Here is a 19,314-nt window from a genome sequence, read left to right as displayed (position 1 = left end):
TGAATTTTATGCTCTTGCTACATGTGTAAGCATCCCTAAACAACGTCTAGTCTTATGATGTGTCTTTTCAGCTTATACCTAACAATAATTGTTATACATATCATTAGGCAGTTTACTTTGCTCACTCAAACTTCATTTTGAAAATTTATCTATAGTGAAGTAAATATAAAGAACCAGCTAATTTTTCACTGCTATATAGATTCTCATTGAAATAATATATAGTAATTTATGCGTTTCTTTTCTTACCAGTTCTCCAAGGAGCATACCCTCCAAAGTTGTTTTAAGTTTTTTGCTCTTTGTTAAATGCTACAATTAATAAATAAAACAAGGCTGCTTACACACCTTTGAGTGTTTCTTTAGGATATACCTAGGAATGGCATCACTGGTTTGAAAATGTCTACATCTTAACTATACTAGATTTTGCTAAATTATTCTCCTATGTATACACCTAAGAGCAGAATACATGAGTTGCTATTTTCCTACATTCTTGGCAACACTTGATATTAGAATTTAAATACCTGCCAAATGGATAAATAGAAAAAAAAAAAACACCTTAAGAATTGTTATTTGCCTTTCCGTGTTTATTAGCTGTTCAGAGTTACTTTTATGTGAATTGCCTGATTCTTTGCCCATTTTTCACTTCTGTCACTTGTCTTTTTCCTTTTGGTTGTTTAGAATTCGTGATACACTTGGCATAGTAATTCTTTGCCAGTTATACACATTGCAAATTCTTCTTCCGGTCTGCTGATTGTCTTTGCATTTTAAGAGATTCTTTTGATAAACTGAAGTTTTAAATTTTAATGTAATGAAATGTATTAACATTTTTCTTTATAGTTTATAATACCTTTTGTGTCTTAAGATATATATCCCTATCTTGAAGTCATAAAGACATTTAATTCTTTCTTCTGAAATAATTTATTTTTGCCTGGAGTGATGTAGAAATGTAAAAATCTACTTTTATTTGTTACTGTATGGCTAATCAATTATCCTAGTACCATTTATCAAACAACCTATTGAATCTCCAAACAGATTTGTGATGCTTTATCTCTCTTAAATTAATTTTCCAAATTTTCCATAATTGTGTGGGGGTTTGTTTTTGGACCCTTTGTTTTATTTTGTCTATATTTTTACTTCTGTATTACTACTACAGTATCTTAATGTCTACAGCTTATAACATATTGGTGTTTGTTAGAGCAGATCTGTCTATGTTACATTTCTTCTTAATAACTGTCTTGTCTATACTTGGCATTTTGCTCTTCCATATACATTTTATTATCATCTTGTAAATTTCTTTAAATAGTGCTTTTGGAATGTTGATTGGATTTTTATGGAATTTATAGATTAATTTGGGGGAGGATTGACATGATTACAGTATTGAGTTTTACAACTAGGGACAATATATTTCATCATTTACTAGGTCTTCATTTATATCTAACATTTTATATTTCTTTATAAAGGTCTTAAACATCTTTTATTAGGTTTTTCTCCCCTATTTCTAGGTCTCATACATCTTTTATTAGATTTTTCTCCTATTTCTCTATGTGTGCATGTGTATAATTTTGCTAGGAAACTACATTTTCTAAATGAGAGTATCTAGTCTTTAGGAACTGGATTTTTCTGTATTGATCTTGTTTCCATCAACTTGTTGATATCTTTTATTAGTTATAAGTGTATTCATAGATTGTCTTGGGCTTTCTATGTAGAAATGTCTTTGGCAAATAGTGGCTAATATATTTCTTCCTTTCCATTTCTACTTTTGATTTCCTTTTTCTTGTTTATTGGACTGTCAGAGACTTAGTTGTCTGCACAATCCATTTATCACTCATCTCTTTAAAGTGGGGATAGAAAGTAACCAGCTACAAAACTGTCTTTCACAGCCTCCCTTACATTTAGAGATTGCCACTGAGCTATACATAGAAAGTAGTTGGTTTGGACTTCCAAGAAACTTTTTAAAGGGGTACGATAACTGCAATTATAAATGCACTTGTTTGCATTTGTCTTGTCTTCCTTTCTGATACTTTGGACATGGATATGATGGCTGGAACTTCAGTATCCATCTGGGGATAATGAGGTATCTCAGAGAGTGGAAGGAAATGTTAAGAATGGTGGAACAGAAAGAAAGAAGGCTTTTGGAGCCTAGTGACTTATGGAGCTGAAATTTCAGGACAGCATTCATTACCTCAGGATTTCTTTCAAGCAAAACAAACAGCAACTTGTATGTTGCTTAAGGCACTATTTATATTTTCTGTAATATGCAGCCAAATGTAATCATAAACTTACATAGTACTGTTTCTCTAATAACAGTTTGATGTTATCTTTTTCTTAAATTTAGGGGGAAATGCTTCCTATTTTTACTGTTAAGAATGATGTTTGCTGTTTTTGGTTGACACCTTTTTTATCAGCGTAGTTTCCTTTCTACTCATTGTTACTTAAATTTTTTTAATGAATGGTTGTTGAATTTTATTGAATGCTTTTTCTGTGTCAGATCAAATGATATATTAGATTTTCTCTTATTTATTAGTGTAATTAATTTCATTAATTTTTCTAATATTAGTCTTTTTTTTAAATTCCTGTGATAAACTCTAGTAGGTTACTATAAGCTGTCTCTCAGCTTATAGTAACTGTACCATTATTTTTTTAAGATATATGACTTGATTTTATTCATTAATACTTTATTTAGGATTTTTGCCTTTATAGTTAAGAGTAGGTCTGTCCTAGACCTTCCCTTTTTCATGATGGCCTGTCTTAATCTTTTGTGAAGTCTGTATTACCACATGAAATGAGTCCAGTCACTCCTCATTTTATATTGCCCAGGATATCTTATGAATAATATTGGCATTGTATTTTTCTTGAATACTTATAAAATCTTACCTGTGGAGAGTATCTTACCCTGGCTTGGTGATTTTCTTTGTGTAAAATTTTGACTGTTGGTTTTTTGTTTTCTATTTCTGCCTGAGATAATCTTGCTGTTTTTATATTTTCTTGAAAAATTTTTTTCTTGTAATTTTTCAAATTTATTAGCATGAAGTTGCTCCTTATAGTGTGTATGACTTTGTAGTTTCTATTTTTTATCTGTCCCCATTTTCATTGTTAATATTATTTGTGATTCTTTTATTAAAAAAAACACATTTGAGCCCCAATTTTCTTACTGTTTTCTATTTCATTACTTTCTGCAATTTTTCTTACTTGTACCTTTTGTTGACTATCTGTCTTAGCTGAATGCTTAGTTCCTTTTTCTTTTCTAATATATGCATTTCAGCAACACATCTTATTCTATTGGCTGGACTCCACAATTTTGATGCACAGGGTTTTCATTGTCATTTAATTATAAGTGTGTTCTAATTTACATGATGGTATTTCCTTTGCTCTACAGATTACTTCAAAATGTGCTTTTTCTTTTCGAACGTGGAATTTTTTGGCCACCCTTTATTATTGATTTATTTTTTGATGTTATTGTTTAATTGATTTTTTATAATGTTGTTAATTTTCTAAACATTTTGTCAAAAAAAAGAAAACCACACACAACAGATCTGGACTTGGTAAGGAGAGACATTATTTGGAATGATTATTTCAAAGGGAGAAAGGGGCTCTTGCAATAGTGGGAGGCAGCTGTAGCAGTAGGGAGAAACAGACCATGAGGTCCATAAGGGTCTCAAGACTTAGGCAAGAAGGGTTTTACTTTTATAGAGAGGAAAGAACCAAGTACAGAGAAATCAGATTAAAGGTTGGTGTAGATCTGAGAATATTTCACATCACATGTTATTTATGCTACTTGTGATTTTCTGAGACATTGATAAGACTTGCAAATTGATGTGCTTAGCATTTTACTAAAAAATAATGATTTCTTAGCTCACCTTTTCTTATAATCACTGCAAATTTACCAAAAAAAAAAAAAAAAAAAAAAAAAGGAAAAGCAATGGGTGGGGAGCTTTCACTAAATTGGTGAAGCTCATTAGAGTACTTTCTAGTCTAGTATGATGTAAGAAGGTAGTAGAAAACACAGGCCCAAAGTCTTTTAATGTGTATTTAATTATGGTCTGCTAGACCCTAAAATTCACAGGAAAACATTTTTTATTCTGGTCCCGGTTTTAATTAAAGATCAGGGTAAATATGGCATTTTCTTGCCATGTTAGATTTTACTTCCCGTTTTTTTTTTTTTATTCAATATATATCAGTATTTTAGTATCTACTGTTAGTCCTACTGGACACTGAATGAAAGTACAATGAAACATAATACCCGACTCTTTTGATTAATGCCTTACCATTCTCTATTTCTGTCTGTTTGAAATTGGGTATTAGTGTCATCTTTACAGTGGGTCATCTCTCGTTTGAATTTGTAAACTGCAAATGCAGTCAACAGTCTGATCATGTGTGGTATTTCTGCAAATGTGAAGAAATGGGGATTAATTTCCTGCTCCTTACTTGCAGTCACATCCCCTGCAGATTTGAAGCTAAGTTGCAAAAGTGTACAGGTGATATGTGAACATTGTAGGACACTTTAATTATAGCTCCTTGTCTTCAATATTTAGAGACTTGAGTGTTTGAGAAAAGATGTAAATTCTGTATAGTATTAATTTTTTTTCCTAAAGCTATTTTTTATAAACTGTTAGCTTTAAATATAATACAATTGGGAGGAAGAAATTGCAATAATTTTGCTGAATATGTTTATGAGGAGCCAGGGGCCCAGCCCCCGCCTCCGTTTGGAGAGCAAGTCGCTGTACACAGCTGCCTCCATGACTGGGACAGATATTAAAGGCCGACAAGCCCCTCAGGGGAAAGCATGTATCCTCAAAGCATTAAAACTCTCCTTCCGGATCACTATTAATACCCAAATCTCATGAGATCGTGCTGAAACTCCGTTGGTCACACACTATGAACTTAAGCCTTTATAAGCTGCCCCCTTGGATTCCATGCTCTTTTTCCCACAGTTCACCTTCCATGGTCACCGTGGACTATCTCCTGTTCCTAAGTCCCAAGTACACCCATTTCTGCTTCTGTGCCTGGTGTGTTCTTTTGTCTTAGGGCTAAGCTAGGTTGGAAAAACTGTAAAGCTTTACCGGAATTCAGAGAATCAAAATTTAATTGTTTAATTAAAATGGGAAATCTGAAGAGAGTGATATTGGTGGTAGGCTCTGAGAAGCGAGTGAAGAGATTCCTTGTGTCATATGAACCCATATCAGAAATAGGCTTTTAGATTTTAATCCACCTTTAGAACCAGAACCAGCAAGATACTTTTTTTAAAAGTTGTAATAGGATGATAACTCAGAGAAAGAGAAAAAAAATTAATTGGGAGAGAAAATTAGTACCTGGAGACATTAAACATAACAAACTTAGCTGACATTGTAACTGAGAAGTTAGGATTTAAGGACTGAGTATGACTACTGAATCATTATATAAATATTCCTTTTTTACTTTCTGGTATATTAGAGTAGACAAAGGGAAATACCTGAAACCTGAACTGTAATACAGCCACCTTGATCTCTGATAATGAATGTAAAACAATATAGCGTTTACCTTGTGATTGTAAAAACCTTGTGACTGACCCTCAGTTGTAACTCCTTATCCTGTTTTTCGACTTTTAAGTCCTATGATCACTGAAGAGAGCCCCTAATGTTTATTAATGAAGGGTCTTGGGTCACCCCAGAACTAACCCATCACTGAAGCTGAATCTGACCAAAATGGGCCCCCCTGACATGCGAAGTAGCTTAGACTTTAACCTACAAATCACCTATACCTCATTATAATACTAAAAATCATGCCCATCATCATATTAAGGCTGCCATTTTCTTACATACTTTCTGTGACTAAGCATGTAATCAGTCTGCACATGCTCAATAATTAAGTCACTTCTAATTATATCATCTGGAGCCATTGTACTCGTTATCCTAAAACCTGCCCATCTTTTGATACTATAAAACCATCAGAATTATTGCAGTTCTAGGAGACAGATTTTGGGCCAGTAGGCCATCTGTTCTCCTGTTTTACACCTAGCAATATAACTCTTTCTCTCTTTGAAACTCTGGTGTCTCAGAAATTAGTCATTTGAGCACATCGGGCAAAGAATCCACCGCCTTGGTCCAATAACAACATCTGTCACAGTAGTTTCAATGTTGGGTACAAAGTAAAGCATATTTAACTATTGATTTTAAAACAGACTGGAATCTAGAAGTGGTACTTCTTAAAATGTTTTCGTTCACTCAACAGACATTTTATTAATTGTTAGTATTCATTAGGCACTAAGGAAAGAAAGCAGTTCCTGTTCTTAGGAGCTCACAGAGGTGGAGCATAGAGGAGCAGGGGGGGTATTAGGAGGTGCAGATAGAGACCAATGGATTCAGTTTAGGATGAAGGGGGTAGTTAGTGTACAAACAAGGGACATTTAATTTGCTCTGTCAAAGCCAGGCAGCTGAAGAGCTGTATTCTCTTGGCTGGCCTCAGTGCAATGAATGATAACAGAGAAGGGGTAGTCTTTCCAAATTACCTGTATTTATTGTCACCTGGCTCTCCTAGGCCTTCACTGGTGAGCAAATTGGGAAGGAAGCTTTCCTCTGAGCCAGGTCCTGAGCCTGCCCAAAGCACTGACCTTCATCTGCGCTTGGAGAACAGACAGTTTGCATCCTGGTGGTGGCAGTAATGCAACTGCCCTTGTGAATCTCAGGGTTTCTATATTCCATGTGGAGAATTCCCCTTCTGTGTTGATTCCTCCAGTTTTGCCACTCACTGCTTCCTCTGGTTGGCTATATGCATATTGGTTAAACCTAAGGTGGTGATTTTGGCTCTGTTCTTCTCACCCACTCAGCTTTTACAGAGATGCAGGTTAGGAAGGCCTCATTGTTGCTAAGAGCCTAGGGCATCCCCTCACTAGAAGGGATTTCCTCTCTAGGGCCCAGAAGAATAAACAGACAAAATGTGACCTGGGTATTAAAGGATGAGGAGTTGGCTTGGCAGGTCAGGGGCTGGCAGGGAGAGGCATAGGTATACCCTAGTAATCACCCAGGAACAGGGGCATAATAGAGTATCTTGTAATGAAATGTAAGAAGTTCAGAATTGCCAGCCCAGAAGGTGCAGGGGTAGAAGTGATGAAAAATGAGGCTGAACAGGAATGCCGGGTTCAGATCGTTTAGGATCTTGTATAGGAAGTTAGAGTTGTGGACTGTCTTTTGAAATTGATGGGACCCATGGAAGGATTTTTAAGGAAGGGAGAGGAAAAATTTTCTTTGTGTTTTAAAAAGACTGGTCTGGAAGCACGGTGGAGATTGGAGAAAGTTATCACAGCCTGAAATTGGGAAACAGTAAAAGCCTGGCATAAGGTAGTTGTGTCGGTTGGAAAGGAAGGGCTACATTTGGTAGATTTTTAGTGGAGAAATGATAGGACTTAACCACCAGGTAAACTTGGGGAGTGAAGGAAGGGGAAGGGCCTATGAGGATGATGGGTTCTGGCTGGTTCCTGGATGGATAGGGGGTTCATTATTGCAGGGAGGGAATAGAGAATCATGAATAAATTTGAGTTGAGATAAGATAATGGGGTCTTTTTTGGATATTTTGAGCATGTGGTATTGGACATGTATGCTATGCGAACAAGTTTGCTGTTCAGGAGAGTTGTCTGTGCTGGAATCTTATATTTAGGCGTCATCAAGTATGGATGAGGTCAGATAAGGATAATATGCGGTAGGAATATAGAGGAGTTGGAGAGGTAGAACCTAGGATGACAAAACTTAATAGACATGCTAATAATCATAAAACAAAATCCTGCTAAATAAATTCAGTTTTTATTCATTTTTTTTTTTTTTTTTTTTTATTGCAGTAAGGCACGTTTGAGAGAATACTGAGCTGGAACTCCGGAGCTTGAGTTGGGATCTGTTTCTAGACTTGCTGCTCCCTTGTTGGATAACGGGGAAGGTCAGTTTCTTTTACTTTCAATGTCGCATCTGAAAAAGGAAGGGCTTAGACAAGCTGATCTCAAGGTTAAGAGTTTATAATTATGGGACTTCTCATGTAGCTGTTAAGAGGCAATGAAACTGGAAGTCTTGTGCTTTCTTCTTTGTTTTCTCCTATTGTTTTCTACCTGTGCTTTCTCAGAGGGTTTAAGATCATTGACAGTAGAAAATAGAAGGAACAGTTCTGGGTTATGGAAGAGTAAAAAGGTGTAGAAACTCACTTAGGGATAAGCATTCACCTATATAAATGTCTTAACTCTAATAATTTGCTTCTGGTGTTTATTTTAATATTAATGTGCCTTCTCTTCCATACAAGGGAACACTTAAAAGCACACCACCTCTGGGCTCTTATGTTTTAATTTAAGTCATATTATATGTGTGGTTAAAAATTTCTTTTACCTTGTAGATTTGGATGTGCATTAAAATATGCAGAGAATATATTAAAAAGCCAGACACAGCAGTTAAATTTACTGAGGTGAAAAGCTTCTTAAGTAGATTATAATTGTTATGATTGTCCATATTACCATGCTATTTTTTAGTAACAAATTATAATTGTTTTACTATACATCTAGGGCCAATTGATTTTGGATGATGGTGCTAAGTCCATTCAATGAGGAAAAATAGTCTCTTCAACAAGTGGTATTTGGTAAACTATGTACCAACATTCAAAATGATGAAAGCAGATCCCTGCCTCAAATGATATGTAAAAATTAACTCAAAATGGATCAATGATCTAATTATAAGAAACAAAACTATAAAACTCCTAGAAGAAAACATAGGGAAACATCTTCAGGACCTTGCATTAGGCAAAGGATTCTTAGACAGTACAGCAAAAGCATAAGCAACAAAAGAAAAAAATAGGTAAATTGGACATCATAAAAACTAAAACTTTAGTGAAACAAAGGATCCTATCAAGAAAGTGAAAAGGCAACCTGCAGATCTGGAGAAATCATTGCAACTATATACCTGATAAGGGTTTAATATCCACAATGTTAAGAACTCTTATAACTCAACAACACAAAGACAAACAACACAATTAAAAAATGAACAAAGGACTTGAATAGACATTTCTCCAAAGAAGATATACAAATGGTCAATAAGCGCATGAAAAGATGCTCAACAGCATTATCCATTAGGGAATTGCAAATCAAAACCACAATGAGATATCCCTTCACACCCACTAGGCTAGAAACTGGAAAATAAGTGTTGGCAAGGATGCAGAGAGATAGGAATCCTTACACATTGCTGGTGGGAATGTAAAATGATGTAGGCATTGCAGAAATTAGTTTGTCATTTCCTCAGAATGTAAAACATAAAATACCTTATGACCTGACAATCCCGCTTCTAGGTGCATACCCAAAAACAATTGAAAGTAGGAACTTGAACAGGTATTTTCACACCAGTGTTTATAGAGGCATTATTCCCAGTTGCCCAAAGATGGAAGCAACCCAAGTGTCCATCAACAGATGAATGGATAAACAAATGTGACATATACATTCTGTGGCATATTGTTCAGCTTTCCAAGGGAATGAAATTCTGATACAGATGACAACATGGATGAACCTTGAAGACATCATGTTGAATGAAATAAGCCAGATACAAAAGGACAAATGTTGTACAATTTTGCTTTTATGAAATAACTAAAATATACAAATTCAAAGAGATGGAACGTAGAGTGCAGGTTACCAGGTACGAAGGAGGATGGGGAGATGGGGAGTGTGGTAGTTTGAAATATATACAATTATGCACATTTAGAAATGTTCTTAATCTCATTCCATATTCCTGTGGATATGAACCCATTATAAATGGGATCTCTTGAAGATGTTCTTTTTAGTTAAGATGGCCCAGCTAAATGAGATGGCGTCTTTTTACAAATTACTAGAGTCCTTTATATGCAGAAGAAATTACGTCAGTCTCAGAAAGCCACAGGGAGGAGCCAGAAGCTGTAATTCACAGTGGAAACCCAGAAGAGAAAGGAGTGGATATCTATGTGATAGGAAAGCCAAGGAACCCCAAGGACTGCTGGCCACAGCACCAGAAGGTTACAGGCTGTGGAGAGAAAGCATCGCCTTGTTGATACCTGTTTTGGACTTCAAGCATCAAAACTGTGGGCCAATAAATTTCTGTTGTTTAAACCAAACCATTGTGGGTATTTGTCATAGCAGCCTGGCAAACTGAGAGTTAATACGTAATTGGTGCAGGGTCCCTGTTTGGAGTGATAGAAAAGTTTTGGTAATGGATGGTGATTGCAACACAACGTTGCAAATGTAATTAATACCATTAAATTGTATACCTGAAAGTGGTTAAAATGGGTAATTATATGTTGTATATATTACCACAATCAGAATTTTTCAAAAAGGAAGATACATCAATGGACAATAAGCACATAATAAAGTGTTCAACATCATTAAACCTTAGACAAATGAAGATGAAAAGCACGAGATGTCAGTTTAAAATTAAAAAGATTAATAATTTAAAAATTATAATTTTTGGAGCTTCACTACTATTGAAAGTTCTCTAGACTAATTAGGTTAGCCTCTCTAGTCTTTTTTGGAAGTGGTCAGAAGTAGAGAATATAAATAAATACTGCTTAATTGGGTAAACAGACAGACTTATCAGCTTATAGGTTAGTTTTGATCAGGCTCAATAAATTTTCTCCTTTATTATTTGTCACAATGAAAACTTAACCTGATATCTACGAACAAAAATCTCTGATGTGAATGTCACCCCCTACACTTGTATTGCACCACTTTGTGTGTAAGCACACGTGTGGGTGCGCATGTGTTCAATATATTGTCAGCATATGAGGTTGAAATAAGTGAGCAAACCAGGGAAGGGGGCAGGAGAGGATTGCAATCAATTTATTTTTTAATGCTAGCAAAAATAAAAGGGAGGGAGCAGTAATGCATTTAATAGAGAGATGACAGAGCTAACACGGGGGAGACATAAACAAGTTAGGGAGAAGGGCAGCACACGGTGTAGGAGGAGTTGGTCATTTTGAAGGAATGTGGTGAAGAGTGGTTAATGGCATACGCATTCTCACGGCACAGACAGCTTCTCTAATGAGGATGTGAAGAACCAGAGCAGTGATGTGTCTCCGTGTTGCTGCAATTCACTGACAATTTTTTTTCCTAATAGAGAAATACGTTTTTTTTCCCTACTCGTTACTTTATTTGGACTTTAACCAAGGCCAGGGATCTATTACTTTGTATAGGGTGGTTGAATTCTTTTCAGCTTCCTCTATCCTGGGTTAGGATATCCTGGGGCTGTTTTTGTTTTCAGTTTTTGCAGATCCATCCAGGGGTCTTTACTTAGGCACCTCTTTATAAAAACCTTTGTGAGCATTTCCCAGCTGAGCAGAGAGGTCTGAGGGATTAAAAGGCAGATTGTAGGCTTTCTATGGTTTATGGAATAAACCAGCCTTCAACAAGAGACCTTTTCTGTATGCCAAATGAAGTACATAAATTATAAGAACCCAAACAGAGCTAAAGCATTAACATTGAACTACAATACAGTTCACCATATCTTCACACAACATGTTTTAGAGAACACTCATATTTCTCATAATAACAAAATTAAATTTTATGGGTCCATTTTGCAAATTTATATGAACCCATCCTCTTTCTTTACCTGATTTATAAAAAGAAAAGTTTCAGAAAAGAGGATAACTAGATAATTAGGCTCTATTGCTGTGGTTCTGGCAGCATGATTATTTTTGAGGGATGAGGGGTAAAGAACTCTTTTAAATATTTGTTCTTTTAAAAAAATACAGGTTTTATCAGAATGCTGAGAAACAGTAAATAGAGATTCTGAAAGGTCTGCTGGATTCTTACCAGGGCTTGATAAGTAAATGGTACTCTTGCACATAATTGCACTTGGAATGCATGGTTTTTCATTTTCTTGTTGTTCCATTTTCTTGATAGTTCTTTGACTTGAAAGCTATCATCTACATTTGTACTGCATCACTTTGGGAACCATTTGCTCCTCATTTCGGCAATTATTAGGGCTTTCTTTTGCATTATAAATGCAAAGAAAAAATGAAGAGATGGTGGGGAGAGAGAGAGAGAGAATAAGAGTTGGGAAAGAATTCAAATCAGCCATGTCATTGTCTAATTTAACTGTGCTGTTGAATTAAGTTTAGAAATGGACTAACTGTTTCTAAAACTGCTTCTCTGGGAATATGTGTTCAGGGTTCCAACCAAATAAATTATAGATAGGCTTCTAAAGCAGTTTCTAAACTTGGGGTTTGGTAGTGGCTGTGGGGGCAATGTTTAGATCTTGTGAGGATAGGTGCTCCTTTTACGTTCTTATCACTATCAGGCACTTATTGACTGTCTTGTGATTTTCAATTTTCTTGATGTCATTCTTCACTAGTCTCTTAGCAACATAGTTTTTGTGACTTTGTATCTTTGGTGCCCAGTTTGCTGCCTGACAGACAGTGGGCACAACTAAGTGTTTTCTGAGTGAATGGATGAGAGAAATGGGGAAACCTCTACAACTAAGAGAAGAAAAGAATAATAACAATAATGCTAGTGATAAAGGTAATAATTAACATTTATGAGCACTAACTATGGGCCCAGCAGTATTCAAAGCACTCTCCATGTGTTGACTCATTTAATCCCCATAATAATTAGAGAGTAGTATTCTGCTAATTTTGCATATGAAGAAACTGAGGTATAGAACTGCTTAAAAATTTGCACAAGTTCACACAGCTAAAAAGTTCTAGAGTTAGGATTTGAATCCTAAAAGTCTAGCTCCGAGGCCATGCTCATTTACCACCATGTGCCCCCAGAAGGCTTGGTGCTGGCCATTTGTCTGAGGAAGTTGAGACTCAAGTGAGCACTGGTCTTATGGAGAGCTGAAGTCCAGTCTTCAATGGTTCTGACATTAGAAAGATGAACAGAACATGGACATATGTAATGTGGTATGGGAAAAATTTTACTCATGTGGTGGAGGGAGACCCTAAGGGCAGGCTGCACACACTTGTGGCCCTTTGGCCCTCTGACTGAGCAGATTCTCACTATAGCCAGGCATCAGTGTCCACAGATGTTCCAGGTACCTGTGTCAGGAACTAGGGAGCCAACAGGGAGCTGCATTGGTCTCTAATGTCTTTATTCCTACATAATCTTTGTACCATTTCTTTGCTGGTTTGGTAGTAAACTGAAGTGAAAGCCACTTTCAACTGGATTTGAAGTATCATCCTCACATATTTTCAGATTTCTATCAGGCTTCATACTGTGCTTAACCCTTCTCTGGGCAATTGACTTAATGCCTGCCTCTCATTTCCTTCTTTAAGAAATAGAGATGATAATAACCCTTATCTCATGGGCTTGCTGTTGAGAATAGATGAGTTACTACATGAAAACCTGGTAGAAAAGTGCTTGGTACTGGCAAGCATGAAAAAAAAAAAAAAAAAAAAGAAAAAAAATAGCCCTTACTATTCCTATAGGACTTTGTATTCATGAAATTTCAATTTGACTGATGATTTTTTACTACTTGGATAACTCTGGTTTAACTAGTTGATCTGAAAAGCCACGTTATCACTTTATCCTGCACTTAGCTGGAACAAAAGTGGAGGAGTAAAGCACTTTATTTTAGAGAAAAAGAAAATGAGGCAGGGTAAGATCAATGATCTCGTTTGGCATCATGCACGTAGTATATGCATGATTATTGATCGAGTTGGATAAAGAAGTCTTAGGCACAATTGGGGTGTGCCTGTTGTGTGTGGGTTTATTGTGTTAGAACTAAAGATGGTGAGTCTGGTGAATTGTGAGAAGGCAGGCCTTCTGGAAAAGCAAAGACTTATTCTAGGGTCCCAAATGGCCAATAGCCCAACTTCTTGTCATTGGTTTTATCTACAATGTGTAGCAAAGTTAAGCCCCATTTTCCTTAAGCCCCACTGACTAACTGATCACTAATACAATGCTTTCCCATCTGAGGGACAGGGAGAAATAATTTGCGTGACCCATCTCATCTCAGTCTCCTGAGTGGGCCTTTTTGTTGACTGAGCTGCTTTTCAGAGAAAGAGATGCCATTTCAATAGAGATTTGTCTAGGAAAGTGTGGGCTCCAAGGGAGATCATCTGTGGCTTAGTCCTCAGCTGTGAAAGTATAAGGGTCACTGTCTTTTGAGTTCCAAGAGATCTTAGGGAACACCTGGTCCAAATCTCACATTTGACTGATGAAAAAGGCCAAAAGAAGTTTAGGAATTTGTTCAAGATTGCAGCCTGGTTTGGCTCTAAATCGTACCACCCCAGCCCTTCTTGCTGTTGTCCAATAATGATTGTGTGCAGAGACTGATAGGTAGGTTGTCAAAATGACCATGGCAGTGGTGTCTGAGAAGAACCCTGGCAGCTGTGAGAAATTCATTTCATTTTTTACTCCTTACCTTGGAATTTAGAGCCTTAAGTGACCAAATATTTAAATTATCTGACTTCATAAATTAGCAATAGTTTTCTTTTAAACCGCCCGAAAATGTGCAGTTTGAATAGTGGTTGTGATTTCTAAGAGGGTTATTGTATTCACAACTTTTGAAATAAGACAAGAAAGAGTATTAGTAGGAATTCTGCTTCTTATTTGTCTAGTTCAGAAGTTGGTAGCCTCTGGTATCTGCACCATGCCTGGTATTCAAAAATATTTGGATGAAAAGGCACATGCCTTGGGAGTGCAAACCTTAGCTGCTTATGCTCCTTGGGAAGTTCAAGAATTTTAGTCTGATTAGACTATAGAGGACAATGAATAAGATGATACTTGAATGAGGAGAAGGCAAAGGCACCTTTAAGAAGAATGTTTTGCATTAGCAGAGAATATACCCCGAGAGGTAGGAGATAAGAGAATCCCCCAGCCTGAAACATTGAAGTCTGCTCGAAGGGGCAGCATGAGAATGAAACTAGGATAAAATAAGAGGAACTAGGATAAAATAAGTAGTAGCAGAGGTAGGGAGAAGAGGAGAAGCACCTCTGATGGGCACCAAAAGTGGTAGCAAAGAAACTGACGTCAGCATCTGTAGACCCAGAGAAAAAATTTAAGGTCATCCAGGAAAACATTGGCGCCACCTAGGGGCTGCTTGGTAAAAGGGACACGACTTGGAGCCCCAGGGCCTTTACTGGGTAGGGCAAAAGGTAAAAGTCATTGCTGCTTTTACCCAGACCCTGAATTTTTCCCAAAGCTGACTGGCCCGGAAGGGCAAGTGTTGGCCATAGGAAACCTGTTGAGGTAGACATGGGAAGCACTTTTCCCCTGTAAACTGCTCGTCATTCTTGTTCTCTCTTGGTCCCCCCGTTAGAGGGCTGTGCAATAATCCCTTTTCTGGAGCTTGCTGATCAAAACACAATGCATAATTCTACTAAATAGCTTCAGATTTTAAAAGCGGACTTTCCAGTAGGTTACAAATCCCCTCAATAAGAGGAATGAACTGAAATTGTAGAATGATGGGAGGTACGACTGACATTTTAGGGCAGAATACCTTCTTCAAAAGGTTGTTCTTACCTGCTTTTCTGTCTTGAACTTTGACATCACGCAGAAACGTAGATTCTGGTTGGGAACCTTTCCTCAGCACCTCTCACTGGCATTTCGTGCGGTCTCTCTTACTACTTTCAGATTCCCCAGTCTTCTGCATTCTTGCTTAGACTTATGGATGCCTGATACAGACCAAGCAAGGAAAGACTCCGATTCCCATCATGGATCCTTCTGGGAACTCCTGACATTTAATTACATTTCAAGTAATGTGCTTTTGAGCTGTGTTTTCCTCTTCAAAGTCAGAAATAAGATGCTAATAATCTTAATATTTGTAATTTATATTTGGGCAAATTGTAGAATTTTAGAACCAGATGGAACATAACAATGAATAAATATTTGTTAGGTTTAACCTTTATGTTATAATCATCCTATAGATTGCTAAAGTCAATAAGTTTTAATGATAGAAAATAATTTATAATTTTTCCCATTAAAATGAAGAAAAAAATTACCTAGTAAAAGCACAATGCCAAAAACTCTTTGCAAAACAATTCACAAGGAGAGTTGCTAAAATAAAATCTCAAAAAAATGAAGTGCTGATACATGCTACAACATGAATGAACCTTGAGGGCATCATGCTCCATGAAATAAGCCAGACAGAAAAGGACAAGTTTTGTATGGTTTCTCTTATATGAAATACTTGGAGAGATAGAAAGCAGAATAGTGGCTACTAAGGGTGGAGGCAGGGTAGATCAAGGAGTTATTACTAAATGAGCATGAGTTTTGGTTTAGGATGATGAAAATAATCTGGAAATGGTGGTGAGAGTTACACAGTATTTTCAGTGTAGTTGATGTCAAAGAATTATACACTTAAAATGGCTAAAATGAAAAAAAGTGGCATTTTAATGTAACTTTTTGTTGTTAAATTGTGCTTAAAGCCATCAGTTATTTAAAAGCCAAGTACTTTTTTAAATCCCTTAATCTATAAAAGTAAATTAAAATAGAAAGCTGCTCTAGGGTTTAAGAATACTAGTTTTTTTCTTCCGGAGTTTCAGTTCGTTCTCTCCCACTTCTTGTACTTTAAGCTGCTCTTTTGAATTTCAAGATCATCCTGTATGAATACACATTGAGAATTTTTTAATAAATTATTATGCTGCAGGTCCAGAATTCAGGATGAGAAAACTAAATGTATCATTTTGGCCTGACCTAATTTAGATGGCTTACTATCACACAAGAGGGACGTTTTGATAAGTTTTTTGATAGTAACCTTGACCATAAAGAAACATTTTTATACTCTTTCTGTTGACAAGAAAATACTTGAAAGAATTAATAAGATCTCTTGGCCTATTATAGATCCAACTCAATTCTTTGGGAATGGTAAACTTTGTAAAACTCTCTTATTAACTTAAGTACTCACGAGTTTCATTTTATGATTTTTAAACTATAGATTTAAATGGAATATTTAGTCCCTTAACATTAAAGATATCTCTTATGAAAATAGAGATGGAAAGGTTTGCATTTTCAAAAAGATACAATAGCATGGTGATTAGAAATAAAACAGTAAAATTTTGATAAATCTGAAGCATGCTACCATAGGAATAGTTTTCCGTATTTCACTTTGATAATATATATGTACTTTTCTCTAAAATTGTATCCTTTTTTAACATGAACTCACTAAAATAGATAATAATGAAACAGTAAGTCTTTCTCAGTTGTTTCTTCCCAAAGCTAGTATAAATTTAATGCACCCCAAAATTGTGGAAGAAAACCTGATTTAATCAAATTTGTATACACATGGTATTGTGTTGGGGGAGAGGCAGGTGACATTAAGGACCTGTTTTCACTGAATTAGAAACTTTTGTGGATGGGAAGGTGAAGTAAAAGTCAACCACACATTTGCATTGTGGAAACACACTGATTTTCTTCTTACTAAGTAGAAGGCTGTGTTTTCTAGTTCATCTGGTATATCTCCATGGATGCTTTCAGATCTCAGAGAAAAAAATATTGGAAATATTGTCATTAATTTCACAAATGTCTCTTGCCAACCAATCACTTTTCTAAGGATTGGAGATACATAGTAGTAAAGACAATAGGTAAAATATCCCCGTTCTTATGGAGGACACACAATACTGGGGTGGAGACCAATTTTAAAACTGCCTATATACATATGTGTATGATTATATATGTGAATATATGTGTATATGTATATATATATTTATAAATAAAAGATTTGGTTTATTAAAAAATCTGAGGAATGGAGGGGGAAAGTGTTATGGGGGTCTGGGAAGATGGTGAGGAGATAATATTTGAATGTATTTCAAGAGTTGAGGGAGTGAGCCATGCCTTGGAGTATAGTATTCTATGCACAAGGACCAGCAAATACCAGGCCCTGGGGAGGGAAAGTGCCTGGCTTGTTTCTGAATTGCAGAGACGAGTCTCTGGAACAGTGAGAGCAAGCATAAGAGTATTAGTAAGTGAGATCAAAGCCAGAATAGATGTCTAGACTGATTAGGAAGTGGAAGGCCATTTGAAGGACTTTTGTCTTTTACTCTAAGTGAGATGAAAATCATTGGTGGGTTCTGAGCAGATGAATGAAATGCTCTGATTTATGTTTTAATAGGATCATTCTGGCTCTGTGTGGGGAACAGATAATCAGGGTTGGTGCAAGAGAGGAGAAAGGGAAATCTGTTCATTGTAGTTGGTTTTGACAGGTAGTAGCAGTAGTATCTGTGAGAGGGGTTTGGATTGTGGATAATGTCTTTTCAAGGTAGAACCAATAGAACAGACTGAAAGATTGGATGTGGCCTGTGAGAAGAAGAGAGGAATAGCGAATACGCGAAAGTGTTTGGTCTAGGCAACTGGAAGGAACTTCCATGAACTGAAATGGGAAGTCTCTAGAATACAGGTATTGGAGAGATCAGTTGTTTGTTTGGGGGTATGTTAAATTTGAGATGCCTGTTAGACAACCAAGTGAAGATGTTGAATAGGCCATTGAATATAGAATTCTGAAATTCAGGGGAGAGAGCTAGGACTGAGATACATATTTAAGAGTCAGAAGCATATAGGTGACATTGAAAATATTAGAAAGTTTGAGCTCACTAAATTAATGCTTATTAATAGAGAAGTTCTATTACTGAGTTCTGGGGGCATATTGGTGTTGAGTTTAGGGATAAAAGCAGAAAGGAGATTAAGGAGTGGCGAGTCAGATAGGAGGAAAAGCTGGGGTGTGTGATACCTATTTCTGGATACTCTATTCTGTTGCATTAATCTATATGTCTTGCCTTGTTCTGGTACTTTACTGCTTCTGATGACTGCTTGATACTTAGTCTTAAAATCAATTAATTTGAATCCTCCAACTTTGTTTCCTTCCTCAAAATTTTTTGGCTCTCCCAGTTCTTTTGCCTTTTTTTCATATACATTTTATAATTGGCTTGTAATTTTCTTCAACAAATCCATCTCAGATTTGGATTAGATTTATATTTTATTGCTAGGTCAGTTTGGGGAGAATTGACATTTTAATTATATCGAATCTACCAATCCATGAACATGGTGTATTTCACCATTTATTTAAAACTTTTTTGGTTTAAGCGTACAGATCTTGCACATATTTTGTTAGATTTATATCTAATTATTTTATGTTTTTAAAGCTATTATGAATAGTATTTCAATTTTGAATTTTGTGTTGCTAGTATATAGAAATACGATTTATTTTTTATGTCGATTTTGTGAAAACTTTTTTTATTTTTTTAGTAGTTTTTTTTTTTTTTAGTTTATTTGGGATTTACTAGGTAGACAGTCTTTTCTGTGAATAAAGGTGGTTTTGTTTTTTCTTTCCAATATGTATGATTTTTATTTCTTTTTCTTCCTTGTTGTACTGACTAGGACCTTTAGTTCTATGTTGAATAGAAATGATTGGAGCAGAA

Source organism: Choloepus didactylus, chromosome 16 (assembly GCF_015220235.1).
Source record: "Choloepus didactylus isolate mChoDid1 chromosome 16, mChoDid1.pri, whole genome shotgun sequence".
In the NCBI taxonomy this organism is placed as follows: Eukaryota; Metazoa; Chordata; class Mammalia; order Pilosa; family Megalonychidae; genus Choloepus; species Choloepus didactylus.
Note: the sequence above shows the minus strand (reverse complement) of the source record.